Below are 16,718 nucleotides of genomic sequence, written 5' to 3' on the forward strand. Positions count from 1 at the left end.
CCATACAATAATAATGGGAGACGTCAACACCCCACTGTCAACATTAGATAGATCAACGAGACAGAAAGTCAACAAGCATATCCAGGAATTGAACTCAACTCTGCAGCAAGCAGACCTAATAGACATCTACAGAACTCTCCACCCCAAATCAATAGAATATACATTCTTCTCAGCACCACATCACACTTATTCCAAAATTGACCACATAATTGGAAGTAAAGCACTCCTCAGCAAATGTAAAAGAACAGAAATTATAACAAACTGTCTCTCAGACCACAGTGCAATCAAACTAGAACTCAGGACTAAGAAACTCAAAACCACTCAACTACATGGAAACGGAATAACCTGCTCCTGAATGACTACTGGGTACATAACGAAATGAAGACAGAAATAAAGATGTTCTTTGAAACCAATGAGAACAAAGATACAACATACCAGAATCTCTGGGACACATTTAAAACAGTGTGTAGAGGGAAACTTATAGCACTAAATGCCCACAAGAGAAAGCAGGAAAGATCTAAAATTGACACTCTAACATCACAATTAAAAGAACTAGAGAAGCAAGAGCAAACACATTCAAAAGCTAGCAGAAGGCAAGAAATAACTAAGATCAGAGCAGAACTGAAGGAGATAGAGATACAAAAAACCCTCCAAAAAATCAATGAATCCAGGAGTTGGTTTTTTGAAAAGATCAACAAAATTGATAGACTGCTAGCAAGACTAATAAAGAAGAAAAGAGAGAAGAATCAAATAGTCGCAATAAAAAATGATAAAGGGGATATCACCACCGATCCCACAGAAATACAAACTACCATCAGAGAATACTATAAGCACCTCTACACAAATAAACTAGAAAATCTAGAAGAAGTGGATAATTTCCTGGACACTTACACTCTCCCAAAACTAAACCAGGAAGAAGCTGAATCTCTGAATAGACCAATAGCAGGCTCTGAAATTGAGGCAATAATTAATAGCCTACCAACCAAAAAAAGTCCAGGACCAGATGGATTCACAGCTGAATTCTACCAGAGGTACAAGGAGGAGTGGTACCATTGCTTCTGAAACGATTCCAATCAATAGAAAAAGAGGGAATCCTCCCTAACTCATTGGATGAAGCCAACATCATCCTGATACCAAAGCCTGGCAGAGACACAACAAAAAAAGAGAATGTTAGACCAATATCCCTGATGAACATCGATGCAAAAATCCTGAATAAAATACTGGCAAACCAAATCCAGCAGCACATCAAAAAGCTTATCCACCATGATCAAGTTGGCTTCATCCCTGGGATGCAAGACTGGTTCATCATATGCAAATCAATAAACGTAATCCAGCATATAAACAGAACCAAAGACAAAAACCACATGATTATCTCAATAGATGCAGAAAAGGCCTTTGACAAAACTCAACAGCCCTTCATGCTAAAAACGCTCAATAAATTTAGTATTGATGGAACGTATCTCAAAATGATAAGAGCTATTTATGACAAACCCACAGCCAATATCATACTGAATGGGCAAAAACTGGAAAAATTCCCTTTGAAAACTGGCACAAGACAGGAATGCCCTCTCTCACCACTCCTATTCAACATAGTGTTGGAATTTCTGGCTAGGGCAATCAGGCAAGAGAAAGAAATAAAGGGTATTCAGTTAGGAAAAGAAGAAGTCAAATTGTCCCTGTTTGCAGATGACATGATTGTACATTTAGAAAACCCCATTGTCTCAGCCCATAATCTCCTTAAGCTGATAAGCAACTTCAGCAAAGTCTCAGGATACAAAATTAATGTGCAAAAATCACAAGCATTCTTATACACCAGTAACAGTCAAACAGAGAGCCAAATCATCAATGAACTTTCATTCACAATTGCTTCAAAGAGAATAAAATACCTAGGAATCCAACTAACAAGGGATATAAAGGACCTCTTCAAGGAGAACTACAAACCACTGCTCAGTGAAATAAAAGAGGACACAAACAAATGGAAGAACATGCCATGCTCATGGATAGGAAGAATCAATATCGTGAAAATGGCCATACTGCCCAAGGTAATTTATAGATTCAATGCCATCCCCATCAAGCTACCAATGAGTTTCTTCACAGAATTGGAAAAAACTGCTTCAAAGTTCATATGGAACCAAAAAAGAGGTCTCATTGCCAAGACAATCCTAAGTTACAAGAACAAAGCTGGAGGCATCATGCTACCTGACTTCAAACTATACTACAAGGCTACAGTAACCAAAACAGCACGGTACTGGTACCAAAACAGAGATATAGACCAATGGAACAGAATAGAGTCCTCAGAAATAATACCACATATCTACAGCCATCTGATCTTTGACAAACCTGAGAAAAACAAGAAATGGGGAAAGAATTCCCTATTTCATAAATGGTGCTGGGAAAATTGGCTAGCCATAAGTAGAAAGCTGAAACTGGATCCTTTCCTTACTCCTTATATGAAAATTAATTCAAGATGGATTAGACACTTAAATGTTAGACCTAATAACATAAAAACCCTATAAGAAAACCTAGGTAACACCATTCAGGACATTGGCATGGGCAAGGACTTCATGTCTAAAACACCAAAAGCAACGGCAACAAAAGCCAAAATTGACAAATGGGATCTAATTAAACTAAGGAGCTTCTGCACAGGAAAAGAAACTACCATCAGGGTGAACAGGCAACCTACAGAATGGGAGAAAACTTTTGCAATCTACTCATCAGATAAAGGGCTAATATCCAGAACCTACAAAGAACTCAAACAAATTTACAAGAAAAAAACAAACAATCCCATCAAAAAGTGGGCAAAGGATATGAACAGACATTTCTCAAAAGAAGACATTCATACAGCCAACAGACATATGAAAAAATGCTCATCACCACTGGCCATCAGAGAAATGCAAATCAAAACCACAATGAGACACCATCTCATACCAGTTAGAATGGCAATCATTAAAAAGTCAGGAAACAACAGGTGCTGGAGAGGATGTGGAGAAACAGGAACACTTTTACACTGTTGGTGGGATTGTAAACTAGTTCCACCATTGTGGAAAACAGTATGGCGATTCCTCAAGGATCTAGAACTAGAAGTACCATATGACCCAGCCATCCCATTACTGGGTATATACCCAAAGGATTATAAATCATGCTGCTATAAAGACATATGCACACGTATGTTTATTGCGGCACTATTCACAATAGCAAAGACTTGGAATCAACCCAAATGTCCATCAGTGACAGACTGGATTAAGAAAATGTGGCACATATACACCATGGAATACTATGCAGCCATAAAAAAGGATGAGTTTGTGTCCTTTGTCGGGACATGGATGCAGCTGGAAACCATCATTCTCAGCAAACTATCGCAAGAACATAAAACCAAACACCGCATGTTCTCACTCATAGGTGGGAACTGAACAATGAGATCACTTGGACTCGGGAAGGGGAACATCACACACTGGGGCCTATCATGGGGAGGGGGGACGGGGGGGGATTGCATTGGGAGTTTTACCTGATGTGAATGACGAGTTGATGGGTGCTGACGAGTTGATGGGTGCAGCACACCAACTTGGCACAAGTATACATATGTAACAAACCTGCACGTTATGCACATGTACCCTAGAACTTGAAGTATAATAATAAAATAAAATAAAATAAAAAGAACAAAGTATTATTTTTTTCTCCATAAAAATATGCTATTGTTCCAGTCATAGTATTTCATCAGTATAATTTTCTCATTAAATTGACTTGGCAACATTGTGAAAGATAAATTAATATCTATCTATGTACCTAACTAACTAGACTTTTGATTGTAATGATTTATGTGTCTGTCTTCATAACAACATCAAATTGGCCTGATTATATCTGTATTTATATTATATCCTGAAATGAGGTAGTGTAAGTCCTCTAACATTTTCTTTAAAAATTAAAATTACTTATCTATTTATCTCTTATATTACCATATATTTTGAAATAAGCTTGTCAATTTCAACATGTAATCCTGTTGATTGAGATTGCATAGATTTCTTTCAACAATATTCTTTCAGTTTGCTTTGCACATATTTTTTAAAATTTATCACTAGTCATTTCATGTTTTTGATACTATTATGACTGATATTTTTTACAATTCATTTTCTGTTCATTCTTAGTATATAGAGATATAATTGATTTTTGTGTGGAGACCTAATATTTTGCAGCATTTGCTAGCCTACTCACAAATGCTAGTTTTGTCTCCATTCCTCAATGTATATGCACATACACATTTCTGCATGTCACATGTGAATGAAGACAGATTTAATTCTTATATTCTAATGTTCATATATTTTATGTTTTGACTTATTGAATAGATTTATATATCATTTCCTTGTTACTAATATTCAAAGAAGAACACTAAATCTTTCACCATTAAGTGTGATTTTAGCTGAGAGTTTTTCAACTTGACTTTTATCAAGTTGAATGGGTATTACATGCTCTCAAAAGCTTTACTGTATCTTTTGTGACAATCACAGCTTTCTAAAAAGTATATTAATGTAATAAATTATATAGGTTGATACTCAAATCAACCTTGCGTTTCTGCTATAATACTAACTGGGCTATGATATATCACATTGAGGCAGGAGAATAGGACCTGGAGGCAGAGAACTTAAGACTGATCCCTGCTGACTTTCTAGAACTAAATCAAATGAAAGCATGTCAGCAATTACAGGAATGTGAATGGCTTTGTAACTTCACTTCCTCCTCTCTGTTCACGCCATTTACACTTGGTAACTTCACATTAATCCTCTCCATTTACCTAGATCACACACACCAAATAACATCCTCTCCATTTACAATAGGGTACATCCCAAGTAAATGACTCTGTGACTTCACGTCATTCTCTTCATTTACATAGAATATATGCCAAGTAACCAATGGGAAACCTCTAGAGTATTGAAATTCCAGAAAATCCTGTAAATGGGGCTGTTGAGACCCTATGCTCCAGCTGCTCCCACACTGTGGAGTGTACTTTCATTCTCAATAAATCCCAACTTTTGCTTTCCTCACTTTGTTTGTAGGTTTTGTTCAATTCCTTGTTTGAGATGCCAAGAAACTGGACACCTGCTGGTAACAATATTTGCTAATATTTTGTTAAGAAGTTTGTATCTATCTTTAGGAAGATATTATCTCCCAGTTTTATTTCTTTGATGTTTCTTTTTTGACTTTTGTTATCAGGAAAATGTTGACCTCTGTTTTCTGAAAAAAAAAAAAATGTGTAAGAATAGTATTTATTTGTTAAACAATTTATAGACTATAACTGTGAATGTATGTGGGACTGTGTGTTCTTTGAGGTAAAGTTTACAAACTACTAATTCAATTGCTTACGTATTTATAGGGCTAGCTATATTGAGAGACCTTTCTTTTTTAAGTTTTGTTTTGAGTTTGTGTTTGAAATATGCACTTGTACTGAATATACATTTTAGGTTGCCATAATATTTTCTACAGCTTCTAAGAGGTTATCCCACTAACTTTTTGGTTGTATATTTTCCATAGGCAACATGAATACTTTTTTTCTTTTTTTTTGGCCATGTTAAAGTTTTATTAAGTTTCAATACATAACATTCCAAAAAATGAAAAGTGATCTGTAATACCCAAGTTCTATGTTCAACTACCAGTTAAACAAGGAAAATATTTTCTATATCATTCTGTTTTACAACCAGTATAAACCCAGAACAATCAAGGTCTGATTCTTTTTCCACAAGTCTGCTAGGTCAGTAAACTATTTATCAAATAGGCGTCTGGTCATTTTAACATATTTCTTGCTTTGAACTTAATATTCATTCATAATTGGTACAGGCTCTATATCCTATACTATCTTTGGGATATCTAAATATCTTAAATATCTAGGACATCTCAAGAGCCGAAAAGGTCCTCACAGAGGCATTAACCCAAGTAATCATAAGAATATGGAAGGATTGGGCTAAGACAACTATGGAAGTGCAACAACCACATAAATTTGGTCATTATCCATTACAGGTCTGTGATTACTAGTAGTCTGTTAAATGAGAGTTAAAATGTTGTACTTACTATCCCTAGTTGCAAATGGTAAAACATGACATTGCCATAATTACGACAAAAAAAAAAAATCTTAGAATATGAGTTAGTTCCTGTAATCCAACAACTCGAGTCTGTTTCCTTTGAGAAAATTATGCTATTGGCTCTAGTCTCTAAAGCAATAAACTAAAACTTGTTTCCAAGATTGGGAGGTAAAGTGAGCTTATAAAACAATACAGCAAAAGTGGCCTACTTGTTTGCAGTGTGCTTGCCATCTTAGCATGTTTGTTACTTTCCAGATGTCACTCGTAAGTTTTATTCTGCAACTCAACTGTGTTTCTGGATAAGTCACCACCAAAAAAATGTTTCACTTACTGACAGACACTTCACTAGATGGAGCTACCACTTATATTTATCATTTTTATGATTCAACTTAAGTTCTAAATTGAAGAGTTGTCCCCATGACTTTAGCTAAACAAAATGAAAACCAAAACTGTAAAATCTATGTAAAGAAACACAAGAACTTTCTGACTACTTCCACTTACCAGTTTCCTTAATTACTTCTCCTTTTCCATTTGGTCAATTATTGTTTTAAGGAACTACCACTCACTCCCTAATTATGAATGTTAATCAACACTGATGCCATCCTCAGGTCCATAGGAACCCTTGAAGGCAAAATTTATTGCTTGCACCAAACCAATTCTGACAGCACTGCTTATGCAACTGTAGTGACTTATCGACAATCAGCCACCTTCTGCTTCAACAACTCTTAGCATTTGATTTATCTGACTGCTAGCTTTATCTACTGTGAATAAATCAGCACTCCATGACCATAATGAGCATAATCCTAAACCATCTTTGCTGCTTCACAGGCATTCGATGCTTTAAATCTGATGTGGAATGCTGATAGATTAACTTTTTAGAAGTCACAAGCCTTTAGGAAGTTGGAGATAATTTCATTCTTATCTATTTTCTCCTTTGCAATTAAGCTTTTCCTTTAAAAGTGAGACATTACAGAGTTGCAAAAATTTGAAACAGTAAGAGCAGACACCTTTGCAGCTTCATGGTTGGTTTTGGTGAAACTTTTTATTTAGTATTCTGTAGTTGTTTAACACACACTTAAATGGTCTTATTCGGGGAAGGGAAAGGGGAGGTTCTTGCGGATTCCCAAGAAAATGTCAGAAAAGCAAAATGGCCAGCATTATCCATTTGCTTTTTGGGGTTTACTGCGTGAGTAGCACTTTCCTTACATAGGCATCTGATTTCAGGTTTTTCATGCTGAGAACATTGAGATTTCAGTCGGAAGACACCCTGAAATCTTCTAAGTAGCATACCCCAACCACCCTCTAATAGCTAGCTTGTTTGTATAGGCAGAACAATTCATCTCTCCATTTTACATGGCTAGATATTTTGTGGAAGATCTTAGAATTGTTTGCGTCATTTACTGGGAAAAATCAGATAGGAATTGGCCTTTAGGAACACTTTTACCTGGAAAGTTACAACACTAATACAACAAGTCTTAACACATTTAACATTTGCTTGTTGAAAAGCAATGTCATAAAGTCAAATAAAATTAAACATGTTTTACTTTTTTTCTCACAAGAACATAAAAATTATGGAGGGGAACTTAACAGGGAATTTTAAAAAAAGTAACACAAGTTTTCCTTTTAGTAGTCCTTGGGTAGCTGTGACAGAATAGTTTCACCTTTTGTTTGTTTCTTTGAACTGGGGTTTTGGCTCAAAGTTTTGTTTGTTTCTAGTAACTGCTTCTGCCTCCCCCTCTATCAGATCGGCTTCCTCCATGGCCACCACCTCTTGGTGCTCTGCAGCTTGAACTGCTGTAGGAATCACGTGGAGAAGGGTACCCCCTTTCCAAAGAAGCCAGAAGCCCTCTTTCTTGTCTGCCAAGCTAATCACGACCACTTGAGTAAAGATCACTTCGGCTGCTTGAGTAACTGTCTTGACTTCTACCATATCCATTATGTGAGCTGGTGTAATCATGATAGAGGCTGTTTCCAGCATAAAATGGTGGGGGCCCTTGTGTAGGTGGAGCACTATGTGAGTTATCATAACTCTCATATGAATCTCTGTAGGAACTTCCACTTGGATGATCTGAATAGTCATGATCACGATCATATCCATCTCTCTCACTATAACCTCTTGATGGATGGTCATCACGTGAACTGGAATGACCATAATCATGGTAAGTATAATCTCATGATGGTGGGGCATACTCTCTTGTATCACGAGAACTTGGGTAATCTCTGCTTGAAGAGCTGTCTTTAGTAGAATACACATCATCTCTTGGGGACAAATAAACATCTCTACGAGAGGGCAGCAGTTCCCTTCGAGGTGGACCTCGGTAACTCTCTCTCCCATGTGATAAAGGAGCTCTTCCTTCCACTCCACTGCTGCTGTGAACTGGTCCTGAAGGTGCAGATCTCTTAGGAGAAGGACCTCCACTTCTTAGTGATGGTTCTCTTTTTACTGGGAGTGGTTCCCTGGAAGAACTCATGTTAAAATGCATGGAATATCCACCATCATCCATGAGTCCTCCCCATGAGGGAGGTTCCCTGGTTCCTCCACCTCCTCTCCACCTCTTAGACCTCTTGGAGGGCCTCTACTTCTTGGAAGTGGAGGTGGTCCACGTCTACCACTTTCAAATGATTGTTTGGTGGCTTATTCCACTTTGATGGCTTTTCCATCTAATAACTTTCCATTCATGTCTCTGGCTGCATCCTTAGCGTCTGCTGGGCTTTCAAAGGTGACAAAAGCAAATCCTCTTGATTTGTTGGCTTCACGGTCTTTCATCAAGAGTACTTCCACTATTCACTATTCGTCCGTATTTGCCAAATGGTGCTTCAAGCGCTTTCTCATTTGTTTGCATATTAAGCCCAACGATGAAGAACTTTCCTAGACAATCTGCTACAACCATTTTCTAAAAATTAATCAATTTCTTTTTTTGCTGGTGAGTCAGAGGGGTGACAATGGGTTCAAGTTCCAGTGAGCGCACCAACAGTGACTTCCTACCAGCTCAACACCCGTGGCAGCTGCCAGGTCTGAGGACCAAATCTTGAAGCCATTAACACTACTGTGCAACCAATATGCATACATTTTAAACCTTGTTTTTCTTATGTAATTTGTCTTTTTTCTCTGGCCACTGTTAAGATTTTCTCTATCACAGGCTTTTAGCAATTTTATTTTGCTTTGTTTTATTTTGATAGGCATTTAAAAATATTTCTAAGTGTTGAGCAAGCATTGTAGCTTTATTCAAATTTGAGAATATAGTAACCTCTATTTCTTCAATTTTTATTTTTTTATTTCTCTGTCCTTACCCTGTTCGGAATTCCTATTCCATGTCTGCACATAAATTTATTTTGTTCCGTGGGTTACTGAAACAAATTATTTCATTCTCTTTCTTTTTCAATTTTAATAGATTCATTGCTAAATTTGAATATTTACTGATATTTTCTTGTATAATATCTTATGTGTTGTTAAGCCTATCTAAAGTTTCATTTAGACATTATTTTTCAACTCTAGAAGTTCTATCTAGTTGCTTGTTTTTTAAATTTCTATTTACCCTTTTATTTTGTTCATGTTATTCTTTACATATGTTTACATATTTGTAATAGCTGTTTAATGTATTTGCTAGTTCCATTATCTCTGTCATTTATAGTTCTATTTGATTATTTTTCTCCTGCTTTGGATTACATTTTTTTATTTAACTTAGCAGTCATTTTTTATTTTATGCTAAACATTAAAGATTTGATGTTTATATGACTGGATATTTGTTTTCTTCCTTTAAAAATTGTTAGGCTTTATATCGACAGGCAATTGGTTACTTATAGATCATTGTCATTCCTTTGAGTCATTTTTTAAAACTTTTCTGCGAGCAATCTAGGGTTGGCTTTATTCCACTGATAATTTGTCCAAATTATTAAGATAGTGTCCCCTCTGATGAAAAGTTACTCTCTTAAATATGCTAAATAATCAAGAACTCTCCACTCGGGCTAGGTGGAGTTCAATATATGTTGTTAGAGCTTGTCTTGTGTGAACTCTGGAAATATTTACCTTATAGATACTTGGTTGTTTTTTTACCTGGCCTCATCGAGTTTCACTCCACACTTGCATATCTGAGTACTCAACAATGATATAAAAGGGTCCTGTAGTTAGATTTCTGAAGCTTTTTTTCTGCATAGCTCTCTCTCTTCTTAAATTTCCATAGGTTTTTGGGGAACAGGTGGTGTTTGGTTACATGAGTAAGTTCTTTAGTGGTGATTTTTGAGATTTTGGTGCACTCATCATCAGAGCAGTATACACTGTACCAATTTGTAGTCTTTTTTCCTCACCTCCACTCGCAATCTTTCCCCCAGTTCCCAAAGTCCCTTTTATCATTCTTATGCCTTTGCATTCTTATAGCTTAGGTACCACTTATAAGTGAGAACATACGATGTTCAGTTTTACATTCCTGAGTTACTTAACTTAAAATAATGATCTCTAATTCCATCTGCAAGTGCCAGAATGTCATTATTTTGTTCCTTTTTATGTCTCCATAGTATTCCATGGTATATCTATACATACCACAATTCCTTTATCCACTCACTAACTGATAGGCAACTGGGCTGGTTCCATATTTCTGCAGTTGCAAATTGTGTTGCTATAAATATGCATGTGCAATTATCTTTTTTTGTATAATGACCTCTTTTCCTCTGGGTTGATACCCAGTAGTGGGACTGCTGTATCAAATGGTTGTTCTCTGCTTTCTTTGTTAAATTGTTTCTTGACTGAATTATTTCTCCCAAGAAGACTAAGAACTGAGGACGCCACACTTTCCAGTAACTTAATGAAATGTATTAATTTTCTCTTTTGTTGTGTTACAATATCCTTGCTGGTGAAGAAAACTTGAGGGTTGTAATTCTGTAGTTTGAGAAGTACTCGTGTCCAAAATAAAGATTTGGGGTAATCTAGTACAAAATTTTCATTTCATATATTTTTTAGTTTTATATTTCAATATTAATGATTAAAGTCCTTACGCAAGAACATCTGATTGAACAGAATGACAAAATCTATGAAGAATATCAAGAATTCTATCACTGGTGCACAAAATTTGCTTTCCAATTCTGCAAAGAACAGATGGGAATTGTCAGGTTGCAAGGTCTATGAGGGCATGATCTAAGAAATCCACCATGTCTGTCTGACATCATGATCATGGCTATCATGACATCAGATAATCTCAGATAGACATTTGGTAAAATATTCTATGAGACAATCATCACAATAGTGATAAATTTCCCATCATTTAAAACAGCAAAGCAAAAATGTTCTTAGGAGGTATTTTATACTATTGTCCCTCTGTATGGACTTTTAGCATATGCTAAAGGGAAAACTCAAAAGGATTAAACTGTTGTCAACAAATTAATCATATTTCAGAAAAAAAGCTCAAGATTATTTGTAAAATGCAAAAAAAAAAAAAAAGAAAAAGAAAAAAAGAAAGGAAAGAAAAAAAATAATCAAGAACCCAACAAAGTTGAATTTTCAGTTCTACATGTAATGTAAAATCCCAAGGCATGCAAAGGAGGCGGAAAAATGTAACAATAATGAGGCAAAAAATCACCGCTTTCTGTAAATTCTTATTTCCATCTGGATTATTTTCCTTCTACCTGTGGGAATTCCTTTAATATTTCTTACAGTTTGTATCTGCTTATTGCCTTTAAATTTTGTTAGGCAGGACCACAGCCAAATTTGACCTATGGCTAATTTTGCTCCATGATCGACCCACACATTTTCTACATACTCTACCCTCCTACGATACCCTGTGAATTATTAGGATTTCCACTCTAGTTAGTGGAAATGACCATTTATTCTTCCAGTCCTGTGTAAGTACAAAGGATTGTTACCTCTGTCTTTTCATGCATTTCTTTTCTGGTCTCAAGTTGTTTTCCCATGTTCATTTGCTGATTAGTATTCAGCTGATGACTCAGGGAGAGCTCTTCCAGATCTCTAGAGTTCTCTGTCTGGGCAACTCTCTTCTTTCTGGTACTCTGAATTGCAAACTCTATCAACCTTATCTTCCCTTCTTTCCCTGCTATGTCTCTTCAAGCCATAGGCTCTATCTGGTTTTCCTTTTTGGTGCCACCTGGAATCCTCTTCAGAAAGTATGCTGGGACAATCAGAGAGCTCACATTGTTTATTTACTATGTCTGTTATTGCTCTCTGTCATTGTCTGATATCCAGTGTCTTCAAAATCTTTGTTTCATCTATTTTGTGCATTTAAATAATGTTTTGGGCAGAAGAATATATCTAATCCTACTTATTCTACCTCATTCAGGAGAAGTCTTGAAAGTAGGATTTTTGATTTGCATACATTTTTATATATTTAATTTTTGTCGATGAACAAGGAGACTTTTTTTTTGTTTGTTTGTTTTTGTTTTTTTGAGACAGAGTTTTGCTCTTGTTGCCCACTCTGGAGTTCAATGGCGTGATCTCAGTTCACTGCAACCTCTGCCTTCCAGTTTCAAGCGATTCACAAGAGGACATTCTTAGTGAAATATAAACTTCACATTAGTATTATTTCTATCTCTGATACTCATTTACTTACATAAATCCCACTGGCTATGAGCCAGTCAGACAGCAGATGGTTCAGTTTAAATCAATTAAATTGAATGACTTGTACCATAATAACTAGACTATCAAAGTGCATGTCCAAAAAGCACTGTTCTTTTAACAATAATCTTTACGCTTTTGACAGTCCTTGAGGAAGGTCAGCTGAGGTTCACCTTCAACATTTATCAACATTATTAATCTTATAATTTTTATCTATAAATGAAGTGACTAGATGAGTAAAAAATATTGTTATTCAGTATTAATCTTATCAAATGTTTGTTATCAGTATTTTATGATTTTTATTTAATTTTTATTTTTTGACCAATTATGTAAGTATGGGACACAAAGTGATGTTATCATGTATATACAGAGTGTGGAGTGATTAAATCAAGCTATTTAACATATCCATCACCTTAAATACTTAACATTTATTCTTCTTGTCTCATTGCTGCTTCACACCCTTTGACCATTTCCCTAAGCCCCCACTCTGATAACCACCATTCAATTTTTGCTTCTATGAGTTTGATTGTTTTAGATTCTACGTATAATTGAAAACTTGTGATATTTGCTTTTCTGTGCCTGGCTTATTTTACTTAGCATACTGTCCTCCAGGTTCACCTATTTCGAAAGGACAATATTTCCTTCTTTCTAAAGGCTGTCTAAATATAAAGACATTATATACATATGCCACATTTTCTTTAACCATTCATTTGTTAATGGATGCTTAGACTGATACCATAGCTTGGCTATTGTGAATAGTGCTACGATAAAAATGTGAGTGCAGCTATCTCCTCAATATGTTGATTTCCTTTATTTTGGATATATACCCAGCAGTGGGATTGCTGGATCATATAGTAGGTCTATGTTTTAGTCTTTTGAGCCTCCACAGTGTTTGCCTTAGTGACTGTGCTAATTTACATTCCCATCAACAGTGAACAGGGTTTCCTTTTCTCCATATCCTTGTCAACATTTGTTGTTATATTTTGTCTTTTTGAAAACAGATGTTCTAACACACACCAGGGCCTGTTGAGGGGTTGGGGGTGAGGGGAGGAAACCTAGATGACAATAGGTGCAGCAAGCCACTATGACACACGTATACCTATGCAACACACCTGAACATTCTGCACATGTATCCCGCAACTTAAAGCAAAATAACAAAATTTGAAAAAGAGAAAGAAAATAGCTGTTCTGACAGGTGCGAGTTGGTATCTATAGTTTTAATTTGCATTTCCCTAATGATTAGTGATGCTACATATTTTCATTTGATTGTTGGCCATTTGTAGATCTTCTTTTGAGACATGTCTATTCAGTATTCAGGTTCTTTGCCCAGGCCTTTTTTTTTTTTTTCTTGCTGTTGAGAATTTTGGGTTTCTTGTTTATTTAGGATATTATCATTTTATTAGACCTATTGATTACAAATATTTTCTCTCATTCTGTAGATTGTAGATTCACTGTGCTGTTATCTGCATTCAGAAGAATTAGACCCTTGCCACACACCTGCGAAAGGAAAATAAATCGTGGGGGCCCCAAATCACTAAGCTAAAGGAAAAATTCAAGCTGAGAACTGCTTAGGGCAAACCTGCCTCTCATTCTATTCAAAGTCACCCCTCTACTCTCTGAGGTAATGCGTATCTGATTGGCTGTTTTGGAGAGGCTAAGCAGAAACTCAAAAGAATGCAACCATTTGTCACTTTTCTACCCATGACCTGAAAGCCCCCTCCCTACTTCGAGTTGTCCCGCCTTTGCTTCAAGTTGTCCCACCTTTCCAGACCGAACCAATGTTCAGCTTTCAAATGCTGATTGATGTCTCATCTCTCCCTAACATGTGTAACACCAAACTGTGCTCTGACCACCTTGGGCACATGTTGTGAATACCTCCTTAGGCTGTGTCATGGGTGCATGTCACCAACCTTGGCAAAATAAACTTTCCAAATCAACAGAGATCTGTTTCAGATATTCGGGGTTCACACACCATATACAAATATCAACTAAAAATGAATTCAAGATTCAAATCTAAGACCTGAAACTGTAAAACTACTGTAAGAAAACAAAGGACGAAAGTTCCACAGCATTGGTCTGGGCAATGATTTGTTGTGTAGGACCCCAAAGCACAGTCAACAAAAGTAAATAGACAAATGGGGCTGCATCAAGCTAAAAATCTTTGACACGGCAAAGGAAACTATTACTGGCATTTTCAAAGTCATAGGAAAAGATACATTTTTTTTTCTACAAGCAAACCTTACTATTTGAATTAATTATAATTTAATGTTTTCCTATGTTTATTCTTGAAAATGTACCAAAAACCAATGATTTAGACATTGCTTAAATATCTAAGCAATAAAAGAAATGAAGAACTCATGAAACAGCAGATTTTTATGTCATTTCCTCTATAAGATAGCAAACCCCTAAAGGTTAGGGTGTATGCTTTAATTCCTTACCTTCCCTCCACAGTACCTAGCAAGACACTCTTTTGCTATAGATATCTAATATCGTTATTATTTTTCAGTTGATTAACAATTAAATTAATCCACTTCAATAGGTATACTAAGTTCAAATAAAAAATACATGGACAACTAGGCACTAAATTAATATTTAAGGCTTCGACTTAATTTTCTATAAAGTGAATTTTTATAAAATGTAAATTTCTATACAATAAAGACAATGTTAGCACTATAATATTGTTGTGGGTATCACCTGTGTTATGTTTAAAACTTTTAGAAGAGTATCTGGAATAAGTACTTAATAAATCATAACTGATTTAAATTATCAATTCAATTATTAATAATCAAACAATTACTAAACAGTACACAAAATTGTTATCCACCTCATCCAAAATGGCACAATTCTCAGATGCATTTCAATGTATGAAATGAACTTATTAGTATAATTTTTTAGCATATTAAATTTCCAAAAAATTTTTGAATCTTTTTTCCTATTTCATCAGTATAAACTAATTATAAAATGGAATATATGTGAGTTTTTCAAAATAAATATTGACCATCATATAAAATGTCATATTTAAGAGATTAGTAAAATGCCAAAGTCCTACTATTGGAAGCAATCTGATAATTCAGTATTAAAATAATTAATAAAATATGGATAAAACAATAAAGTTTGTATTGATGTAGAACATATTGAAGGCCAAAAATAAAAACACTATTTAATGAGGAGAAAATCAGATTTAATATTCTTTTAGCAATTAAACATATATTTCTTTTGAGGCTACAAAGAAAAATGACAACAAGTGTTGTCTTCAGGAAGTTTCCAGGCTTGTATCGGGGATGGTTAACAGAAGCAGGTGTTTTCAGCATAATGTTAAGTAAGTGCTATAATAGTATAATCTCTGAGAGAAAACACCGAGCCTGTCCTAGAGTTTGAAGAAATTTTGAAAGGGAGGATGCCTGGGCTGATTTGAAAGGATGAAGAGGAGTTAGGTTAACAAAGAAATGCAATAAAAAGAATGGACAGAAGAAAAGAAGCATGAATCAGTATGTTGTTTCTACAGCAGAAGTTGTGTGTCAAGGAACAGTAAGGCGTCAACCTGGCAAGGCAGACAGACTCCATGGCACCTGGGGTCTTATACACGTGCAAAGGAGCTGAGCTCTATTTCATAGCAATAAGAAACCACTTCTATTTGTTTTTGAGATTTTTTTCCCCAAGACTTTGTGAAAAACATCTTGGCATGGAAATATATAAAAGAGATATAGAAGATGAAAGACAGACATTACTTCAAAATGCAACCATATAAATATAGTTCATAAAACTAGAATGGATATTTGAGATCACTTAATTCTACTGCTTCAATTTACAACTGAGAAAATTGGTCCAGAGGCAATCAGCGCCTTATCAAAGGCACAGAGTTGTATTACAGTTAAGGTCTGAATATACACAAGCACGCACATATGTGCCCTACATACACTTATGCACACATTCAACTAAAAAGCCATTATAAAGAGGTAGTGGTATGTTGAAATGTGTCTAAGAGAGACTAAAAACTTATTTATTTAATTTTTAATTTTAATTTTAATTTTTCTTTAAACCGATAGGGAAAGGGCACCTCACCCCAGGTACTGCTGCAGAGATATGCCTTT

At 35.5% G+C, this 16,718-nt stretch overlaps 1 pseudogene; it reads right to left on the minus strand.

The window, feature by feature from the left end:
* Positions 1-7,780: 7,780 nt before the first annotated feature.
* On the minus strand, positions 7,781-8,959 carry LOC117088699 (annotated as a pseudogene).
* Between the last annotated feature and the right edge of the window lie 7,759 nt (positions 8,960-16,718).

The sequence above is a fragment of the Trachypithecus francoisi genome, unplaced genomic scaffold, assembly GCF_009764315.1.
Source record: "Trachypithecus francoisi isolate TF-2019V2 unplaced genomic scaffold, Tfra_2.0 Lachesis_group10, whole genome shotgun sequence".
NCBI classification, from domain to species: Eukaryota; Metazoa; Chordata; class Mammalia; order Primates; family Cercopithecidae; genus Trachypithecus; species Trachypithecus francoisi.